This window comes from Rhodamnia argentea, chromosome 1 (assembly GCF_020921035.1).
Source record: "Rhodamnia argentea isolate NSW1041297 chromosome 1, ASM2092103v1, whole genome shotgun sequence".
NCBI classification, from domain to species: domain Eukaryota; kingdom Viridiplantae; phylum Streptophyta; class Magnoliopsida; order Myrtales; family Myrtaceae; genus Rhodamnia; species Rhodamnia argentea.
Genome location: NC_063150.1, coordinates 14,530,738 through 14,554,161, shown reverse-complemented (window position 1 = coordinate 14,554,161; position 23,424 = coordinate 14,530,738). Strand labels below are relative to the sequence as shown.

General features: G+C 41.1%; 1 long non-coding RNA gene across 1 annotated transcript; it reads right to left on the bottom strand.

The window, feature by feature from the left end:
• Positions 1-4,586: 4,586 nt before the first annotated feature.
• Positions 4,587-21,998, bottom strand: LOC125315824. Its single transcript, XR_007199124.1, has 3 exons — positions 21,867-21,998; positions 8,414-8,418; positions 4,587-4,619 (listed from the first exon to the last, which is right to left on the bottom strand). It is a non-coding gene; the product is annotated as an uncharacterized LOC125315824 (long non-coding RNA).
• Between the last annotated feature and the right edge of the window lie 1,426 nt (positions 21,999-23,424).

Sequence of the window (23,424 nt, the reverse complement as noted above, 5' to 3'; positions counted from 1 at the left end):
ATTCAATTTGTTGCGATGTGATTGTAAGTAGCAAAACTATGGTTCTATTGCATTGAGAAAGTCAATTTGCCAGATTTTGAAAATGAGTGAATTTCACTTTATGAGGAAGCTTCATCGTATAGAAAGTGCCTTGAAGAAATGAAAGTCGTCGGTTGGGCTTCTTTTTTGCCAGTCCTTTCCATCGCATACAATCTATTTTTTTGTAGTGTAATTTGCCTATCAGGACCACTGGGCTTCTCTTTTCCTGTCCTTTGGCCTAAAATTGTCCTTGCATTTTCATTGAATCTGAAAGTTTGAGCTATCTACCTTGTCTAGTATTTGCTAGAATGGGCTAAAAACCACATCTTTTGATTGCAGGAAAGGATTTGAAAAAGAGAAACCGAAATGGAACACTATTTTCATTGCTGAGCGTAGCACCATCTATCCTCTAGTTATCAATTTGGTGTGAAAAAGTATAAGAATCAAGGATTGCGAAAGTTTTTGTTGATTACCGTGAAGGTAACATGGGATGGGAAATAAAGGTCTTTCAACAATTTGGAGGGGGTGGAGTTGGATCTGCCTCTTTGACGACATTCTGAATTATTGTTGGTGGTAGTAATCTCTTCAATTTTTTGTAACTTTTTATTAGCTCATACATTTTTGTCTTCCTTGTGCTTTTGCATAATTTTAGCATTTTTAAATCTATCTGTTTTAAATCTGTTTGCCAATTTTCAGCTTGGCGTAGACACTATTCCAGTCCTTGTTGGCCTAGTATCATATTTGCTACTATCCAAGCCTGCAAAGAGTGTTGAGAAGGCCTTTTCTCTTCTCTCCCTTCTCGAAAAAATACTTCCCATCTACAAGTAAGAATTTAAACTTTTCTCTAGGAGTTTTCATTTGCTCAAGTTTTGAACGCTCTTCCTGACAGTGACAAGCCATTTAGGGAAGTCGTGTATGAACTTAAGGCAGCTGGTGCTTCGTGGATTCAGTTTGATGAGCCCCACCCTTGTGATGGATCTTGATTCTCACAAACTGCAAGCATTTACTGAAGCATAGTCAGAACTAGCATCATGTCTATATGGCGTGAATGTTGTCATCGAAACATATTTTACTGATGTTCCTACTAAGGCATATAAAGTTCTTACTTCGTTGAAGGTTGTCATTGGATTTGGATTTGATTTGGTCCGTGGAACTAAGACCCTTGATTTAATAAAGGGTGGGCTCTCCACAGGTAAGTATCTCTTTGCTAGAGTTGTTGATGGGAGGAACATCTGGGCAAATGATCTTGCTGGATCACTCAGCACCCTCCATGCTCTCGAGGGCATTGTGGGAAAAGGTATTATTTTATGCATATTTTTGTCGAATAGTATGTTTTAAACCACGTCTACTGTAACATCTTAATATTTTGCGAACCATATTATCTGGTGGAAATGTGATGCAAGTTTATCGTATTTTGTGAAGAGAAGGCTTTAATTACATGGAAATTCTTAACGCTGTTCTTGGTTTTATAGGCCTTAATTCTCCTGCCAGAGATTATAGCATACCGGGAGATAAAACAAGCAAAAAAAATTTTACCATCGGTGCTGCAGCAAATCTTGTTTTTGCATATAATACAGGAATGCTTCCAGAGATTCAGGTACTCTTTGAAGTTGAATCATTGACCTTTATAGAGAAAAAACAAGTTCACAGAACAAGCATGGAAACCATCTTTGCTCACTAGAGTTTAGAGTAAGTACTCGTACCAATAGAGTTGATTATTCTACTTGGGAATGACCTCTATGACTCTTCTGATCAATTTAGATGGAACACAATCTGATTGTATTATAGTTAGCTATGTCTCCGTGTAAGAACACCAAACGGCCATTCAATGGCAATTCTCCATTGTCATGAATACTGCTGAAATTTTTGTTCATCATCTGCTAGATAGAGAGATGTTGCTTAAATTTTCTTCTGTCATTAAATGTACAATATACATATGTGCCTCAATGACTGTTGTTTTGTGTATCTGACAGGCAACGGTGAGAGAACCTACTGTAAATAACATGCTGAAAGCTCTCTACTTTCAGTTCACTGTCAGGATGCTTACTGATGTATGCGGTCACGTTCGTCGGATATTGGGCTTATGGGTCCTCCACCTCGCCCTATTTGCTCAACAGCACCAGGGGTCCAGTTTGGGTGAAGGCATTAGACAAAATTTCCGCCTTGCTGCAAACGGTCATTTCGTTGCATGTATCTCGTCTCACCCTCCTCAATTTTGTTTCATCATCTCCATAAACACATTGCGCCTATCCTTGTGTTTTAGCAAAGTTACATTCACACTCTTCAATTTTCTCCATCTTTAGTCTAGCTCTAACCCTTTTCATCGTCCTTTCTCTTCTGTAGATTTTTTCTAGTCCACTGTACCAGTACATGGACATCGCTTTGGCATCACCAGGAGCGCGTTGGAAGTCAAGAACTTGTCATTTAGGATTCTTCTTGTGAGTTTTATGCTTTTCTTCTTAATGTCATCGCATATAGGTAGCTATGTGGATGGGTCTAATTTAGGACATTCTTTGATCTTTTGCTAAATCTATGGGAAAAATAGAGAATGGTAGATGAATGTATTTTGTTGGCATATTATTATAATATTTATATCTTCCTTTATCAATGTTCAATACAAATTCTAGTAATTAATTTTGTTTTTAATTAGATTTAAAATTAAAAATTAAAATAAATTATTTTATTGTACGATCACAAATTGTAAAATTTCGTTGCAAAATTCATCTCATGCCTGGTTGTCGCAAAATTTATCGCTGAACAATATTTGTCACAAAGTTCGTCACTAAATTTATCCCCGAACAATGCTCGTGGCAAAAAAAAAAAAAAATTCGTGGCTAAACTTTCTAACGTTGAATTGTCGCTATTTTCGTCGCAAATCGTTGACGAAATCAACTATTTTTTTTTTTTGATGACCCAGGGAACCCCCGCACGACCGGCAACCGGGAGGTAAACCCCAGGGGCAACACGTGCTAGCCACCACACACGTGCCACCGGGTAAGTCACCCCGCGACGCCTCCGGGATTTGAACACTCGACCTTTTGCGAGAGGAAGAGTGCGCAAGCCACCAGCGCCACCCAGGTGGGTGGTATGACGAAATCAACTATTCGTCACCACACAAAATCAACTTGCTAAATTTGGTGACGAAAGTGACGAAACCCACAATTCGTCGCTAAATTTAGTAACAAATAGTTCACGGGGCAAATTTGCGACGAAATTCAAATTTTTCGTCACAAAATTTTGTGATCGAAATTTAATTTTGCCTAAATTTAGCGACGAACTACAGTATTCGTCGCACAAATAAGCGATGAAATAAGCTTTTTGTCGCTAAAACAAGCCACGAAACCCGCTTTTTGTCGTTAAAATCAGCCACACATCTTGATTTGTCATCGCTAACATTAGCGACAAACTAAACTATTCATTGCTGAAATTTAGCTACGAAAAATGTATTTCATCACTAAAATTAGCTACGAAACATTTATTTCGTGGCTAAAATTAGCGACGAAAAATGTATTTCGTCACTAAAATTTGACGAAATTTAGCTACGAAAAATGTATTTAGTCACTAAATTTACCTACGAAAAATGTATTTCATCACAAATATTTGCCAAAATTTAGCTACGAAAAATGTATTCCGTGGCTAAAATTAGCGACGAAAAATGTATTTCGTCACTAAAATTTGCCGAAATTTGGCTACGAAAAAAGTATTTCGTCACTAAAATTACCTACGAAAAATGTATTCCGTCACTAAAATTTGCCGAAATTTAGCTACGAAAAATGTATTCTGTCACTAAAATTAGTGACGAAAAATGTATTTCGTCACTAAAATTTGCCGAAATTTAGCTACGAAAAATGTATTCGATCACTAAATTTAGCGACGAAAAATGTATTTCGTCACTAAAATTACCTACGGAAAATGTATTTCATCACTAAAATTTCCCGAAATTTAGCTACGAAAAATGTATTACGTCACTAAAATTACCTACGAAAAATGTATTTTTTCACTAAAATTAGCGACAAAAAATGTATCTTGTCACTAAAATTTGCCGAAATTTAGCTACGAAAAATGTATTTCGTCACTAAATTTAGCTAGGAAAAATGTATTTCATCACTAAAATTACCTACGAAAAATTTAGTTCGTCCCTAAAATTAGCTACGAAAAATTAATTTCGGCGTTAAAAGTAGCTACGAAAAATTCATTTCGTCGCCAAAATTAGTGACGAATTTATTTATCGTCGCTAATGTTAGCGACGAAAACATATTTGCGTTGCTAAATTTAGTGACGAAAATTGGTTGTCGCAATTTAGCGACGAAATTTAGATTTCGTCGCTAAAATTAACGACGAATACGATTGATCGCAAATTAGCGACGAAAATTAAACATTTTCGTCACTAAATTTTGCAACGCCTAATTAGCCACGAATTTTTTTTCGTCGCAAAATTCGTGGCAAAAATAATTAGTGACGAATTTTGCCGAAATTTTCGTCGCAAATTCCGTCGCTGGAACCGTGTTTTTTTGTAGTGGTTGTCGGATCGGCTAACGAACGCTAAGTTGGTCCAGGATGTGTGGGAGGTAGGCTGAAGGCAAGGGTGGACGGAGAAGGGGCTCAAGGGAGATGTTGACGCCTAAATTTTGACTAATCTATTTTTTGCATAAAAATTATAAAAATCATCTCACATATTTATTTTTAGCGTACATTGCATTGGCATATAATTGGGTAAGCAGAACACTTAATTTAGCATGCGTCTAGACTAGGCACGGGATGGAAAAATACACCGAGAAGATTTGAAATTTCGGGGACTGCATTGCAAATACTTGGAACTTCAGGGACTGTATTGCAAATACCAACAGAAGATGAAGAAGGGAAGATGAAGAAGGGAAGATGATGAAGGGAAGATGAAAATGGAAGGTGAAGAAATGAAGATGAAGAAGGGAAGATGAAAATGGAAGGTGAAGAAATGAAGATGAAGAAGGGAAGATGAAAATGGAAGGTGAAGAAATGAAGATGAAGACTGAAGGGTGGAGAAATTTGCCTATAAAAGAGGAAGAGGATTGAGTGGAATTTTGAGAAGAGGGGAGTGGAAGAGAATTGAGAGAGTTTTGAGAGAGTTTTTGAGAGAAATTTTTAAAGAGGAAAAAGAGAGTTCTTGAGAAAAATTAGAAGAGAAAATTCGAGAGTGAAGAAAAGAGTTTTAGTCGAGCATCATCTTCGACGAGTCCCGACACATATTTCGCCTCTCGCCACCCAACAACGCCATTGCTTGCCATTTTCGACGACAGCCGCGTTCTTCTAGCTCCGAGATCTTGAAGGGAACTATAACTTGTACGTGAGTAAGATTTGGTGTAATAGAAGGTAATCATTTCCATCTCGATCTACAAAAATGTAATCGTTTGGTTTGAACATTTGTTTGTTTATTTTAGACGTGCCACGTGTTCCAAAATTTAGCATTATTACATGTTAATTTATTTTTATAAATACTCGTGATTGGCTGCGTTTTCTTTTTTTCTAAATCATCCATGGTGTATATCGCACAAAATTCAATGTTTTGCATTCTCATAAAAAAGAAGAAAAACCCCAAAAAAATTGCATCTTTGAATTTCAAGTAAAATCCATCAAAATTGCCAAATCAAATATTTTTCATGAAAATGGTACCGAAAGGGCGTTAGAGAAATCTAGCGTAACCAAATCCCCGAATTCAAAATCTCTGGTTCGCGGAAATAAGATAGTCTTCTCCCGCTATTTTATTTAGGTTTCTAATCAACCTACCGAAAATGATTAGTGGCGACTCCAAATTCAAAACACATTGCATGTTAATTATTTGAACCTTAAGTTGCGATTTGGTATGGACTTGGGAGAGTCCGAGTTAGGTTAGTTAATTAATTAACCCGATAATCCATTAGCCCGAAAATTAACTTGTCTATTTTTTTAGGTCGCGACAGCTTGGCGACTACGCTGGGGAATTTAAGAGGACTTAGGTGAGATAATTTCATGAAAAAGGAATCACTTGATTTGGCAAACTTTGGTTGAATTCTCATTCTTAGGTGTTAAATGTTTTTGCAGATTGGAAGTTATAAGGGGATGAGTGATTGGCTAACCCTTTGTTTTGCGTGCTTGGTGAATTGGAATTGTGATTTAACTTTTGAATCATTGAAGCGGTGTTTGCTTTTAATTGTTGTGCATGATTTATCGTCTTTGCACTACACTGCACAAAACCCGTGACCAAACCTGGGTCACACTAATAGTTTTAAGATGGTATTTAGATGGTCCTTTAACCTTGGCGGTAAGGCTTCGCTAAAGGTTATCCCATCTGGATCCCGAAAATTTTTTCAAAAAAATGGCTCAAGGGTCGTTCTTATGCACGTGAGGCTACGATGCATGAGAATTGCCCTTGTCGACCGAACAAAGCCGAAGTGATTGAACCCGACTAGTCATGACTATTGTACGCGAGGCTGCGACTAGTCATGATGATTGCGCGCGAGGCTGCGACATGTCGCCTCGTTCATCATTTCACCTTGCAAAAGCCTTTTGGATAGATAGAATAAGATTTAAACTCACAATTCATGCGCATGTCTTTGTGATTGACATTTTCTTCATATGAACGGTAATTTCTTGTCTCTTTTATCCTATTATCTCGTTTTTATTTTGAGCTGGTCCATGGTTTAGGAGTATCGTTGTCTTATTTCCAATTTCGCACTTTGCTTCCGTAGCTTTTACAATTTCATCGCTTGTCCTCCATTCCGATTTGGCTTGTTCTTGTCGTGAGATTTTTACTAAATTCTACGATCGAGTTTTGAGTAAGTGCCAAATATGAAAGTTGTAGACCTATGTTTCAACTAATATCCTACAAAATTTCAGAATTAAATTCATAATTTAAGATGGCCTTTCGTTTTTTCAACTACCTGCGGTTATAACAGTTTTCTGAATGCGATTTTTCGAAAAGACACATTAAACTGATTTGATCCGCTCATTTCTAGTCCGATTGGCCAACATGAAAGTTGTTCACCATCTTCTCAACTACAAGCTCGTAAAATTTGGACGAATTTCAGTCAACGTGTGAATTAATACGGATTTTTTTTTTAAAAGCGGATAAACTGAAAATTACATGTTTCAATCCTTTGGCTATAATCACTTTGTTCGTTTGAGTCTAGAGGGATGCCATGGACCGGCTCGATATTCTTGCTCTCTGTACTCATTTTGCGTTTGTTACTACGTACATGGTAATTTATCACGGATCCTCCACATATTACTCGATCGCCGCAAGGAAGATGGCCGACATCAACGCCACCGTCGGCTGCCCCTAGACGAGAAACTTGGCTCCTTGACCGAGCGCTCAAGGGATGATGTCCCGAAAGATGGAAGAAATGATGGCTGCCTTCGCCGCCAAACTTCAATCATCCACCACCAGCCCGCCGCTAACCATTCCCGCTCCAATTCCTCCTATGGACAACTCCGGTAAAGCCCCGGAAACCGCTCCCTATCGACAATGCCGCTAGAAGACGTGATCTTCACAAGCGTGAGCTCGAGCACGCCGCCCGTAGTCCCAATCCCCCAAGCCAGCCCCGTGGCCCCCGGGTTGAATGGTGATACGGCCAAGCGATTGGCCCAAATGGAACAGAGGATCCGAGAGGTCGAGGGGACTCACAACATACCCCGATTGACTTGTCTGTCTTTTCAAAGGTCACAAGTGCGGAGAAGTTCAAAATGCCCGACTTCGAGAAGTATGATGGGACTTCTAACCCGGTTCAACACGTCCCGTATGTACCAGGCAAGAATGAATAAGCACGCGACCAACGGCCCCCTAATGGTCCAGACTTTCCAGGCTAGTTTAAAAGAAGCCGCCATGAGGTGGTATACGGACTACGAGATCTATCGGATGGATGATTGGGAGAAGGCAGCTAATGCTTTCATCAAACATTTCAGCTTTAACTTGGACGTGCTCACCACCGAGAGAAGATCTTGAACGGCTTGAGATGAAGAAAGGAGAAACAATCAAGCGGATGCCACCAGGTGGAGGAATGTGGCATCTCAATGAAACCAGTCCCTCCGGAAAGGGAGCTCATGAAGTTGTTTGTTTCACTCTGCCGCGAATTATGAAAACCCGACTCGGGATCCGTCACTACGTCATTCAGCCATCTCATCGCAATGGCTGAAGAAATCGAGAACGGTATGAAGAAAGGTTGGTACGATGATGTCACCACGACGACTAAGAGGTTTGCGGTAAGGAAAGATAAGGAACCGGCTCCACAGGTTAACATGACCTACAACCGAAAACCCATGACCCGCACGCCGCCATTGTGCAAATTCCTAATCAGCAAGCAGGCTAATTTCGGCGCACAACGACAAAGAGGGAATCAACGGCCCCCTCGGCAGCTTACTCCTCTACCAGGAACCCCGTCACGTGTACTCGCGGTTCTACGTAAGAGAGGTTTACTCGACTTCCGAGCCTCTACGATCCGGTAACACGAGCTCGCCAAAATATGATCCATCAAAGAAATGTGATTACCACCGCTGGGAGCCTGGACATGACACCGACAAATGTTTCGTGTTGAAGCATCGGATTCAAGATCTTCTTGATTCTAAGGCATTCTCATTCCAAGGCAACAAACAGCCAAATGTCCGAATAATCCTTTGCCGGATCATTCTCGTAAAGTTAATGCTGTATTCGGGCCGGGAATCGACAGGTTGGTGCTAGTAAGGATGAAGGAGTCTTCGATATCGCCGGTTGTTTTGATGATGTAACCATTGCTGCTATATCCTAAGACGGAGCGCAAAAAGAGGAACCTTACCCGGCGCCTAAACCTTCTAAATCATTCGTCAATGCCATATGTGATGATCCACCTGGAGGGTTTAGATTCGAGTAACATCTTTATGTTTATGCAATCCCCGCGTGGGACCTTTTCTCGTTTCCTTTAGGTTTTGGGTCACATTGGGATTTCTATTCCGTGTTGCACTCTTGAATTTTTTCCTAGAAGATGTAATTTCATATCAATAAAATTGCACTATTTTTCGAATCTTGTTGAAGTATCCCAAACCAACCCGATGACGATAACCAACGACCAACAAGTTTGTCTTCATGGTGAGAACCGAGGGTTGGGCTTCTTCAAGAATTCATGTCCCACGGTTTTGAAAAAAAAAATAATAATAACAAAAAATAAATAAATAAAGTTCTTCAAAAAAAAAAAAAAAAAAAAAACCGCAATTAAACCTTGTTTGTTTTTCTGATTTTGTTACTTTATGTTTCAGGGGGATACATGAGGAGGGAAATCTAGTGGATTCAGAAGTATACGACCTAGATGAGTGCAGTCCAGATTATGAGGAAATTCGTCGGGATTTCGAACGACATGAGGAGATCAAGCCCTTGACCGATGAACAAACTGTCTCGGTCAACCTAGGCGATGCAGAAAACCCTAAAGAAGTTAAGATCGGGCCAAACCTTTCCAAAGAGATGACCGAGCGCTTGATTAAGCTCTTGAAGGATTACCAGGACATTTTCGCTTGGTCCTATGCAGATATGCCCGGTCTTGACCGTTCTATTGTCGAACATTGTTTGCCAATCGATCCTTCGGCTAAGCCAGAAGTGCAAAAGTCAAGGAGGGCCGGACTAGAACTGGTCCAGAAGATCAAAGAGGAAGTCATGAAGTCGTTGACGTCGGATTCCCGGAGACTACGAATATTCCGATTGGGTTGCCAATATAGTCCCGGTCATGAAGAAGGATGGACGTATTCGAGTCCGTGTCGATTACCGAGATTTGAATAAGGCCGGTCCTAAAGATGATTTTCCCCTCCCACATATTGACATGCTCGTTGACAGATCAGCGGGGTTTGAATTGTTTTCATTCATGGATGGTTTTTCCGGGTACAATCGGATCCCGATGAATGTCAATGACAAGTTGAAAACCACTTTCACCACACCATGGGGAATGTTTCATTACCGAGTGATGCCGTTCGGTCTCAGAAATGCTGGAGCTACTTACCAACGAGCCATGGTTGCCCTTTTCCACGACATGATGCATAATGAGATTGAGGTTTACGTTGATGACATGATAGCAAAAACAAGACATGGAGAAGATCATGTCGAAACGCTCAAGAAATTGTTCGATAGACTCCGAAAGTACAAGTTACGCCTCAACCCCGCCAAGTGTGTCTTTGGGACCAGCTCGGGCAAGTTGCTCGGATTCGTGGTAAGCAATAAGGGTATTGAAGTCGACCCTTCTAAAGTCAAGGCTATTCGTGAGCTTAAGCCGCCGACGACGGTTAAAGAAGTTCGAAGTCCGATGGGCAAAGCTAAACTATATTGCTCGATTCATCTCTCGGTTATCAGAAACCGCTAAGCCATTCCTCAAGCTGTTAAAGAAGAATGCGCTAATCCAATGGGATAGCGAATGTGAAGAAGCTTTTGGGAAACCGAAGCAAGATCTCATGAGTCCACCCGTGCTTATTCCTCCAACACCGGGCAACCTTTAATCCTCTACCTCACAATCCTTAGTGAGTCTTTGGGTGCTATGTTAGCACAAGAGAGGCAGGAGGATGGAAAAGAACGAGCCATTTATTATCTCGAGCAAGAAATTCACCGCCTGAAATGAAGTACACCGAAGCGAGAAAACATGTGCGGCGTTAGTGCGGGTACCGCACAGGCTTCGGCAATATACCTTGCATTACCAGGTACTTCTGGTGACAGAGTGCGATCCTATCAAATACTTGCTTAATCAACCCGCCTTGATTGGTAGACTTGCCAAATGGCAGATCCTCATCTCCGAATTTGATGTTCAATATTTGTCCCAAAAGTCAATCAAGGGACGGGCTATAGCGGATGTCCTAGCTGAAAATCCGGGACGAGATGATGATGCCTATTATTCCGAGGATCGGATCATGTCGGTGGAAGATTACATCTGGACTATGTATTTTGACGGAGCTGTCAATTTATCGGGGATCGTGCACGGGCGCGGTTCGATATCTCCAGGTGGTCGACATTATCCCGTGGCCGCAAAATTGGTATTCCCTTGCACAAATAATATAGCGGAATATGAGGCATGCATCCTCGGTGCCGGCTGCGATTGAAATGGGGATAGCCCGACTCAAGGTGTTCGGAGATTCCGCTCCGATTATCCTTCAGATCGTTGGAAAGTGGAAGACGAGAGATGCTAAATTGCTACCCTACCATGAGTATCTGGATAAACTGGTGAAGGAATTTGAGGATATCTCATTTGAGTATCTGTCCGGGACTCATAATCGATTCGCCGATGCATTGGCTACCTTGTCTTCAATGTTACAAATCGCCAATGGACTTGAGGTTGACCCACTGAAAATCGAGGTATTAAAAAAGCCGGCATATTGTATGGCCGTGATCGATGAACCCGATAGTAAGCCGTGGTACCATGACATCAAAACTTATATTCGAAAGCGGCGGTTCCCTCAAAGAAAGTACCGTATCCGACCAAAAGTACATAAGGAAGATGGCTTCAAGTTCTTCTTAAATGGAGAAAATTTATACAAGCGATCATTCGATTCCGTCCCGCTAAGATGCGTTGATTCAACCGGGCGATTCGTCCGATGATGGAAGTGCATGAAGGGATCTCGTGGTCCACACATGAATGGCCACATGTTAGCTAAGAAGGTTATGAGGTTGGGTTATTATTGGCTCACGCTCGAAAGAGATTGTATTCAGCATGTCCGGAGTTGTCACAAATGTCGATTCATGGTGACAAGATTAATGTCCCTCCGAATGAGTTGCATCGCTTATCCGAACCATGGCCGTTTTCTATGTGGGGCATTGATGTTATTGGCCCTATCAATCCTAAAGCATCCAATGGGCATCGATTCATCTTGGTAGCAATTGACTATTTCTCTAAATGGATCGAAGCCGCATCCTATTTAGCGGTCACAAGCACGAAATATCGTGAAATTTATCCGTCGAGATATCATCGCTCGATATGGTTCACCCGGAAGCCATAATCACCGACAATGGCTCAAATTTGAACAACAAGCTAATAGACGAATTGTTCAAGGAATTCAAGATCAAGCATCCGAACTCTTCCCCATATCGTCCTCGATGAATGGAGCAAGAGAAGCCGCCAATAAGAATATTAAGAAAATCTTAGCGAAGACGGCTGAGAATTATCGCGATTGGCATGAGAGGTTGCCATTTGCACTTATGGCGTATCGGACCTCGATCCGGACATCTACGGGGCAACCCCGTATTCTCTTGTATATGGAATGGAGGCTGTTCTACCAGGTTGAAGTGGAAATTCCTTCCTTACGTATATCTGTCTCAAGCTATCTTGACGGAAGTCGAATGGATCCAAGCAGAGGGCAAGCCAATTGAATCCGATCGATGAAAAGAGAATTAAGGCTATATGTCATGGCCGAGTGTTATCGCAGAGGGTTGCTAATTCATTCAACAAAAAAGTTCGGCCTCGATATTTTCGGATCAATGACCTGGTCTTGCGAAAATTGTTGCCAATAGTCCCACTCCCGTAAGGGAAGTTTGCTCCAAACTATGGTGGTCCATATATAGTAAAGAAGGTGCTCCCCGGTGGTGCTTTGATTACGGCCGAGATGGATGGTCGTGTATTTACCAACCCGAGTGAATTCGACTACGTAAAGAAATATTATACTTGATTTACTCGATGTTTTCATAATCGAGTTATAATATTAATACGGATTCACAAGTTGTTCACATTTGGGCATTCGTTTGTTTCATCGCTACCAATTTTTCTTTGAGAGATCGTTTCGAATGGGGGGTCTCTCCGGCCCAATTGAATCAGCCATCGGTAGCGTGAGATTTACATATTCACGTAGTAAAAGGGGTTATCTTGCGAAAAAATATGACGACCAAGATGAAATCGGTAAAAACTTGCATTCGTTTCATCCATCGAAAGCCTTACAAATAGATCATCGGGGTGGGAACGTAAAGCCAAACCGAGCCCTAATGAGCATCACAAAGGAGCTTAACTGGGTCCTCCATACAATTGATGCTCCGCCTACACCGATCGCTTCGAGAATCAAGATCCGCCAGACTTAAAGAGGAGGAGCTCACATTTCTCTTTAAGCTCGGCTACCTTGTCCTCGTGATACTCGACGCAGATTCCAAGTCATGGATCGGCATTCTCCCGCGGGCTATATCCAGGGTCGATCGTCCATCCTTTCTTCCAGCCATGTGCATTGGAATTTCAAAACAATATTGAGCGGATCACGCTCAAAGATGGTCCGAGACATGGCCAAACGTTCCACCAAGTTTCCCCTCTCACGAACCAGCAAGGAAACTTGATCATTACCGTAGTCAAGGGCCTTCTTATAATTGTCGGCTACAAGACCGGCCAACACCAAGTTATCTCGTCCGATCCTCGATAGCGTGCCCTCACAAGATAGGCCAAAGTAACATCTTGATGAGCGTGATTGTAAGCCTCCAGGAAGTTAGTGAAGAGGGTAGGGAAGATCCTATATTCCTCTTCTAACTTGGTACCTTGAATAGAAGTAGCGTCCATATCCCTAAACATAAGACGAATTTCAGTTTCGACCTCCGGATGATTGGCTATATAAGAGTAGCCCTGGCCTAGGAGATTATAAAGTTTCTCCCATTTGGCCAAAACCTCACCCGAGAAGACGTGTGCGGGGGGGGAGGCCATTGTTGTTGAAGCAACCGAAAAAGAATGGATGCGAAAGAGTGCTTAGAAGGTTGGAGATGAAGATATGAAAGCGATGATCATCTCGGCGTTAAATCCTAATTTAAAGGGCAGGAAAAGTCATAGCAATAATTATTGTGGGGGCCGAGTTAATTATCCGGGTGAAACTACAGACGTTTCGTCCGTGAATCACTGGATCTACCATCTCGAGGCTCACGAATTCGAAAAAGTTGCGAAATGACTTAAAGGTTCCGCCATATTAAAAGAGGGACAAGCATACTTGCAGAAAAGATTTGAGGGTCCCACCGTGTCGAAGGAAATGAAGAAGACAGAGCGGGAAACACAAAATCTTGGGAGAAGCACTCGGCTTAGTGGTTTTCATCCACGTTAAAAGGGAGGCTCGGAACATGCATGTTTACTCAAAAGAATTTGGAGAGAGTAAGCATACAACCGGAGAGTAGAGTGAACAAAAAGCAAGAAGAAGTATTTCAATCCAACATGTTTGTAGGCTACCAGCACCTACTGGAGGCAACCAACCTAGACATCCCCGAGAATGAACTGCTGAATTTCGAGGCCGGATCCAGCGCAGAAGCCGTAAAACCCAACTCCCTTGGCGGTGAAGTTCAAGATCTCGATAACAAGAACAACAATAGCAGCAAAGCAGCAAATCGTAGTCAACCCCGAGAAAAGAAAACATCAAATCAAAGAGCTCGAAGCTGCCTTTAAGGAGTGCCCTTACTTGAACGGGAAACGAAAAAATGAGTTGAGCCGGAAGCTAGGAATGGAGCCCTTGAAGGTCAGGTTTTGGTTTCAAAACAAGCGGGCCCGAGTGAAGGTTCGAAGTGAAAGTCATGAACTTGCGTCTCTAAAGGAAGAAAATGAAGAGCTTCGAGCGAGAGATCAAGAGGTATAGGGATACTCTTAACATCGCTATTTGCCATGTCTCGCAAAGAACCCCATCACCTTTGGTGGCATGTTCCTTGATGAGCCACATCTCGAGCATTGAAAATGCTCATTTATCGATTCATCCTCCCGAGCAAGTTCTCGCACAATCGGATTTCGTTGGGGATACATCCCGAAAAGTCGGCCTTGCGGAGGCGTAACCGATGCCCTTCGAGGGAAGTGACATGCATCACTACAATTGGAGTTTCCACGATGTCACAATCGGCCAATTCAACACCGATGAAACTCCGAATCAGTAGCCTACATGAAGCTTGAGTTTTTATTATGGGCTTTCAAAATATCACTCTTTTGAGCATTACTAGCTAGCCCTTATGAATTCTCAAGAGAAGTAGAGACATGCGTGAATGAATGTACTGTTTGTTACAAAGTCCCCATGTGAGACATTCTTCCTTTTACGCCTAGAGTTAATCAAGGGGCAAAGAACAAGACTATCCGCAAATATCATCATGCTTAAATGCGTGAATTCTTTGTCGATTTGACTCGAACGCCGAAAGGAAAAGCATTAAAAGCCTTCACATAGATAGATGCAAAAAGATTTGAGAAAAAAATAGCTGCCTCGTTATTAGAGAAAGCAAAAAGATTCGAGGAAATAACCGCCTCGGGAGGAAGTGAAAAGATTTGAGGAGGGAAATAACTGCCTCGTTCGTAGGGGGAACCGAAAAGATCCGAGGAAGGAAATAACCGCCTCGTTCATAGAGAAAGCGAAAAGATTTGAGGGCTCCTACATATCAGAAAAGGAAAAAGATGACAGATTGAGTGAGAGGCAAGAGTTATTACGAAATGGATCCAAGGCACTAAGACCGGAAAGGAGAGAAAAAGTTGTCCTCTTTCGTAGAAAAAGCGAGAACCTATATGCGAGACTAACGAGATCAGAAAAAGTTTATAAATGACCACCGTAACTCGTCACGAAAGACCACCATCACTTTTGTGATTTTCGGGCGATTGTTTTGCAAGTCTCGAGAACATCTAAAGCTCGATCTCCGGTCGAAACATGACCATTTTTGATCTACATATGGAAGGTTTTAAAAGAAAAACACGTTCATTCCAAGCGGAAGTATGGGAACCTTCCTATCCCGAAGATCTCACGAGTCATGGTCATTGATGGCAACCCCGTTTCCCTCTCAATCCTCGTTGCTATCTTGAGAAGTTGCATGTACAGGGTGTTTGCTAATGCGAAAGCAACGGATGCCTTACAAGTACCGAGGCGAGACAAATATGATTTTGACATCGTCGTCACGGCCGTCGTAGGGATCGACATGGACGGTTTCAGTCTCTTAAAGATCATTGATTCTCGAGTTGGACATACAGGTCATCGTAGTATCAGCAAGTAATGATCAGCAGTTCATAACGAGGGCCATATCGCATGGTGCTCGAGACGTCCCCGCGAAAGCCGGTCCGCATTCAAGTGCTCCAAAACATTTGGCAGCATGTCAGTAAGGAAGCAATTACTTGTACAAAAAAACCACGACCAAGCCGACGACGACGATTTTGTCCAAAAGAAAAGGCCCCTTTGGTCCGCCAAGCTTCATTCTATATTCATTGAGGCGGTTCGACGACTAGGAATCAATTCAAGACGACCACTCGGCTGTACATAAAATGATGAATATAGACGGACTCACCATGCAAAGTGTCACAAATCACCTTCAAAGGGTTAGAGATAAGTCGAGGAAGCACGATGCAGCTTGGGACCAAGGCGACCGGACCGAGTTGGCTGGAAGATCAATTCCGGGAAAACCTACCGAGCAAAAGGTACCCGGCCACTTCCCAATCAAGAATACAAAGTTATACCAACATTCCGCTGGTGGTTCTAGTAGCGACAGTTGATCATCCCTACAAGTTCCCGAGCAACGACGGAGGCTCAAGCTTAAGGAGTCGATCGCTCACAAGCAATCACACCGTGTTAGCAAGTAACAATGCCCAATTCGAGTATCAATTGCTCGAAAAATCAGAAGATTACTTTGATGATGAGCTTGCTACCTTGATGAGCCTGTTTGGAAATGAAGGACCTCCAGAGCCGTGATCCGAAGCAAGTTATTATGGGTCTTCAAACAACGATTGTTGGTGTTTAGTCCAAGACAGAATCGCTTGATCGTTGAAGTGGCCAGCAAAGAGAGGTGGAACCAATCTCGCATGAATACTCCTTTAATTCCATGTATAGTTCCCCTACGTGGGATATTTTTTACTTTCTAACCTGTCTAGAATTTGCCTAGAGTTAAAGGACGAATTTTCTCCTCTCTTGTCAAATGCGTAAGTTCCTTACTAAGCTAGGCCAGTAGCAAATCAATTTGTGGACGACGCCCTGAACATCCGTAAAGAGAGATTCCGAATAGCCTTACTTGGGAGAATACGAGTAAAAGACCAAGCGGGCTCAAAGATGGGTAACTCCGTATCGTCCCAATTGGCTCTTAGTCGTTTCAAACTCTAATTTAATCTTATTTCATTCTCAACGGGGGATTGCCAACCTGTTTTGAGGACAATATAACAAAAAGCGAACCAACCATGGACGCCAACATCACCATAGCCTAGTGGTTGGGGGAATGACAAGTGGTCCGAGGCGTCCCGGGTTCGATCCTCGGGATTTGGCATCAATGTACAAAGATTAATAAAAACCTTTTGCTTCGCATTCAATGCCGATTGAAGCTCAGCCCAATGGTTACAAAACCGGAGATATAACATCCCTGACATACAATCCGATCCAGATGAGTTAATCTTTTCAATTCAAAGTTCACAAGAAATTCGTACAAGGGTAAAGCGGTATCGTTTCAACTCGTTTAGAACATGAGAACGTACATTGACGCTTTCCCTTTTGATTTTTACAGGGGTCACCGCCTTTCCGGATAGGGAAGTATCCCTTCTCTTTAAAATTAATGAACTCGAGAAATTTTTTGAAGCCTCTGACAATCTCGAGTCTCGAAGTAGACAATAAAGTTTTGCAACTCATTTGCATGAGCAGGGGCAACTCACGATCCACGCCCCTAAAAATTTTCTTACGTGCTTGCACCAAGATAAAAAGTTGCTACATTTTATATGCTCAAAAACACTCATACATTGCATAGTTTGTGCATGACTGTTCCTCATATTTAATTTACCAACTCTGAATAAGGAACATGAACTACATAAGATACATCAGATGTATGGAATGGGGCATGACAGGATGATGAAAGGCAATCATTTCCCAAACACGTCCAATTTTTTTCAAGCGAGATGAACGGTGGCAAAATTCCGCATTCCCCGAGGTAAAGAGTTTTCTCGCGAAAGGTACGATAGCTGAAGTGACGGAGGCGTTCATTTCTCTATCCTAAACACTACAAGTTATCCATTGATTACCCCTTTTGAGCGGTGGTTTCATTTCTTCACCCCTGTCAAGAACCACCCCACATCGGGGTCCAGACGGGTTAATTCTAGCAGCAACACGAGGTAAATGGTTAGAAATTTTCTTGCTCGGACTAACATTAATCTTCGGGTGTTTCTTTGCATTTATACTCGAATTTTAATTCAAGTGCCTTAGGATGATGAAGAGCATTCATTTCTCTATCCTATACACTTCATTCTTTGCATAGCCCACTTGAGCCTGCAAATTCATTTCTTAAACCCCCGTTGGTGATCATTTGCTCATTCCAAAGACGAAGATAGCATTTTCCCAAGGATTAGAATTGGAGATAGTCGGGTCAACAGAGAATTCCCGAATGGACTCATTTCTTGTATGCTAGATTTTTTATGTTTACATAATTTTTCTTTGTAAATGTTTATGTTTGTTGTAATTCCTGTTCAAAATCATGGGATTGTAAAAAAAAGGAGAGGCAAACTCAGTTTAAAGGAGAAGGGCCCGCTCTCGGAAAAAAAAAAAAAAAAAAATAAAGAGATGTCGAAGAGCTCTCAAAGAAAAAGGAAAAGAAATCTCTTCTCGAAAAAAAAAAAGAAAAAGAAAAATGAGAGTCGGGAGTAAGAAAAGCAAAGGCCGATCTCATATGAAAATTTCAAGCATAGGAAAAGCAAAGTGCCTACCAAAAGTAAGGCCAATGCACATTCATTTGTAAAGTACTTCTGAATTTTGAATGTACATTTTTGCAGGTTAAGTTGTAAATTCCATGTACATGTTTGCATTGTGTCTCTTGCAAATCCTTGACAGACACTTGTTGGGAAGAAGACTCCCCAAGAAATCGGTTTGCAAAGTGCAATTTTCAGTAGAAAACTACCATCCCTCATTCAATAATGGTATTCTTTCTCAAGACATTTCCAGAAGACCAAGATCGGTGACTAGTCGGCGATGATCACCAACGTTAAGCCCCTTCTCATTTAATTTCTGAGCCAAAACGAGCATTTTCGTTCCTCGGTCCCCAATCCTAGCCTACGTTATAACCCTCCAAAGTCTCTTCCGATTAGGACACTTGAGATAACGTAGAGTTAAATGATTTTAAGCATCACTCGAAGAAGTTCGAGCAAGATTATTTCTCTCTCATTTTTGCGGGATTCTTGACTTGTAAATCCGGAGCAGATGATGAAGAAATTCATTTCAGCAACCTTGACTCAATTAGAGTCCCCTTTGTAAACCTTTGACCTAGCCCTCATTACGGTCCTAATCAAGACCTCCAGATCGGCTCGGTCGTATCAATTGCGAGATTACTCGGATCCTTGTCGAATGCGATGATGGAAAGATTGAGTGATTTCTTTTGAATCCTGCAGACAGGATAAATAGCTTTTCTCGAGAGTGAGAGAAAGCCCTTTCGGACCAAAGTCCCCCCATTCAGCTCACATTCGAGGTATTCGTAATGTGAGAACCTCCCTGGACAAAATTGGTAATGCAAACTTGATAGAATGGTTATGTATGAACCATAGTATGAATGATTGCATTATACACATGTTATTTCTAATCATTGCAAGCTTGGCAGAAAAGTTTTGCATGAACTCATTGTTGAATATGTTTGCACGTGTTACCTCTGACATTCCATGATAGGTAATACATTCCCGATGTTCGAGTTCCCTCCCAAGGTCTCGAAATTCATCCAAGGATTATTGAATGAGCAAGTTTTGTTGGCAAATGCCTACCAGGTACGATACAACAATCTGCTTCGTTCCTTGATTAATCGTTTGGAGAACCCGGGTAAGTTTTCCGAATCCCTTTTCAAATTAACAACTCTTCTGATGATAGTTGTTATGATTCAATTCGTGCAATATGCCCCTTTTGTACTTATCGATTCCATTCGATGGTGCTCCTATCAAATATTGTTTAATTCGGGCAATATGCCTTTTCCATCGGGACGTGAAGACATATGCACTAGCGATCTTGACATCTTATCAAATCATAACGACGTAGCTCTTATGATTTCGGTCTTAGATCACGAAGACGTATGCACCGGTGATCTTGACATTTAGTCGGCTCATAATAACATAGCTCTTATGATTGTCGGCTCCTTTATCAAATCATGAAGACATAAGCACCCATGGTTTTGATCCAAACCAAATCATAACGACGTAGCTCTTATGATTTTGGTTCTCCTTTATCGAATCGTGAAGACATATGCACTGGCGATTTCGACATTTGATCAACTCACAACGACGTAGCTCTTGTGAACTTGATTTCACTTCTTTCGACTCACAACGACGTAGCTCTTGTGATCTCAAACGACACACATATCTTGCGCTGTCTTGCATTAGGGAGAAGTCTCTGATAACGGATAAGGCACCGATACCTTAAAATCCTTGCATCCGCAAAAAGAAGCTTGGAAATTAAGAGAACCATTAGCTTACGAGAAATTTGGTAAAACAGGTATTCTTGTATGCGATCCATGTGCATGTTTCTCTAACATGAAAAATGAGAAGTTTTGACACATGTTATTTACAGTCTTGCATATCATGCATCACTTCATAAAAATGGGATTAAAACTCCCGCCAAAAAGTTCATCCATAATTTGCACTGTCAAAATTTAGGATTCAATTTCGTCTTTGAGCGGAACCTCTACGAGCCTCCACTCAAAGAGGGGCAGCTGTTGACGCCTAAATTTTGACTAATCTATTTTTTGCATAAAAATTATAAAAATCATCTCACATATTTATTTTTAGCGTACATTGCATTGGCATATAATTGGGTAAGCAGAACACTTAATTTAGCATGCGTCTAGACTAGGCACGGGATGGAAAAATACACCGAGAAGATTTGAAATTTCAGGGACTGCATTGCAAATACTTGGAACTTCGGGGACCGTATTGCAAATACCAACAGAAGATGAAGAAGGGAAGATGAAGAAGGGAAGATGATGAAGGGAAGATGAAAATGGAAGGTGAAGAAATGAAGATGAAGAAGGGAAGATGAAAATGGAAGGTGAAGAAATGAAGATGAAGACCGAAGGGTGGAGAAATTTGCCTATAAAAGAGGAAGAGGATTGAGTGGAATTTTGAGAAGAGGGGAGTGGAAGAGAATTGAGAGAGTTTTGAGAGAGTTTTTGAGAGAAATTTTTAAAGAGGAAAAAGAGAGTTCTTGAGAAAAATTAGAAGAGAAAATTCGAGAGTGAAGAAAAGAGTTTTAGTCGAGCATCATCTTCGACGAGTCCCGACACATATTTCGCCTCTCGCCACCCAACAACGCCATTGCTTGCCATTTTCGACGACAGCCGCGTTCTTCTAGCTCCGAGATCTTGAAGGGAACTATAACTTGTACGTGAGTAAGATTTGGTGTAATAGAAGGTAATCATTTCCATCTCGATCTACAAAAATGTAATCGTTTGGTTTGAACATTTGTTTGTTTATTTTAGACGTGCCACGTGTTCCAAAATTTAGCATTATTACATGTTAATTTATTTTTATAAATACTCGTGATTGGCTGCGTTTTCTTTTTTTCTAAATCATCCATGGTGTATATCGCACAAAATTCAATGTTTTGCATTCTCATAAAAAAGAAGAAAAACCCCAAAAAAATTGCATCTTTGAATTTCAAGTAAAATCCATCAAAATTGCCAAATCAAATATTTTTCATGAAAATGGTACCGAAAGGGCGTTAGAGAAATCTAGCGTAACCAAATCCCCGAATTCAAAATCTCTGGTTCGCGGAAATAAGATAGTCTTCTCCCGCTATTTTATTTAGGTTTCTAATCAACCTACCGAAAATGATTAGTGGCGACTCCAAATTCAAAACACATTGCATGTTAATTATTTGAACCTTAAGTTGCGATTTGGTATGGACTTGGGAGAGTCCGAGTTAGGTTAGTTAATTAATTAACTTGATAATCCATTAGCCCGAAAATTAACTTGTCTATTTTTTTAGGTCGCGACAGGAGAGAAGAGGTGAAGAGGTGCTTGGACATGGTTATTGGGGCGACGCACGAGGGAGGCATGCGCGAGAATGCCGCGAAATGGATAGCTTGGGCAAGGCGAGTTGTCAAGGAAGGCCAATCTTCAGACGGCAATCTCGGTCTTTTCATGGTAGGATTGAAGTGAGAATGTTTTTGCTTTTGTGGTTGTTGTGGCGAAATCACAGTCAAGGCAATGAGCGATTGCAACAGAAAGGACGCGCGTAGGATCCATTGAACATGTTTCCACCAAGTCTCCGTTGACGTTTGTGTATTAGCTCCACAATTAAGACCAAGGGATCATTGAGATCGATCGATAATAATTTGAGGACTGATCGGCGACCGTCGGGATCGACCGGCAATGGTGTAGGAACTACTGGTAGTAAAGGTGTTAATCATATTGGGTGTGAAAGTATAACCTTCCCGCAAATTTATGGTGCGTTTGATTAAGCATTTGCAATTTCCGTTGATGCTTTTAAGTATCTATATCTTTTCGCTTATTGATGTGGGTGTTCATTTTTTCACTTATCACATATGTAAATTGTGCATATCGCCATACGTCTAAATCGAGTTGATAGTCTCTACAAAAAACAATATCCCTCATATTAGTGAAGTTACCCGAATCTTTTTTAACTAAGAGTGATTGATTGATAAGATTATGGGGCTGAAAATCCAAAAATCCATAGAAAATCTTAACACAACCGATAATGTGACTCGGGACTTGGGAGTTGCGTGATACGTACACACATACATACACGCACGCACCCACGCATGCACATGCGCATATATTGATAAACAATTTTTTTACATGTGTTTTTTCTTCTTTCTATCGTTACCATGAGTATCTTTTGCATCGAAAATATAAAAATTGTATTAAAAGTACAATTGATTCGAGAAAAGTACACTAGAAGTGTCATAACTTTTGTACGGCGTTCACTTAAGTGCCATAACTTTCAAAACGTTCACTTAAGTGCCATAACTTTTAAAAATCGTTCATTTGAGTGTCATGTTGACGTGGCAATCGGAAAAGCTAACGTGGCAGCCGGGAAAGTTACTGTAGACGTCGGAAAAGTTACTGTAGATGCCGGAAAGATGACGTGGCACGCTGAAAGGCCGACGTGGCACGCCGGAAAAGTTACTGTAGCACTCAAGTGAACGATTTTGCTCCGACGTAGCACTCAAGTGAACGATTTTTGAAAGTTATGGCACTTAAGTGAACATTTTGAAAGTTATGGCACTTAAGTGAACGCCGTACACAAGTTATGACACTTCTAGTGTACTTTTCCCCAATTGATTCTTAAAACTTCAAAAATGCGATCAAATTTTAAAACTTGTCAAATTGATGCAATCGGATTGCCCCATTAATTTCGTCTACATGGATAAGGAAAAATGTTGACGTGATTTTCTTTTATTACTTTCTCTCTCTTACTTGGGAAAAATTACTAAAATAGTCTTAAACCTATTGTAATTATGTCAATTCAATTTCATACATTTTTTTTTGCCAATTCAGCCCTAATCCATTTGTATTTGTGTTTATTCGG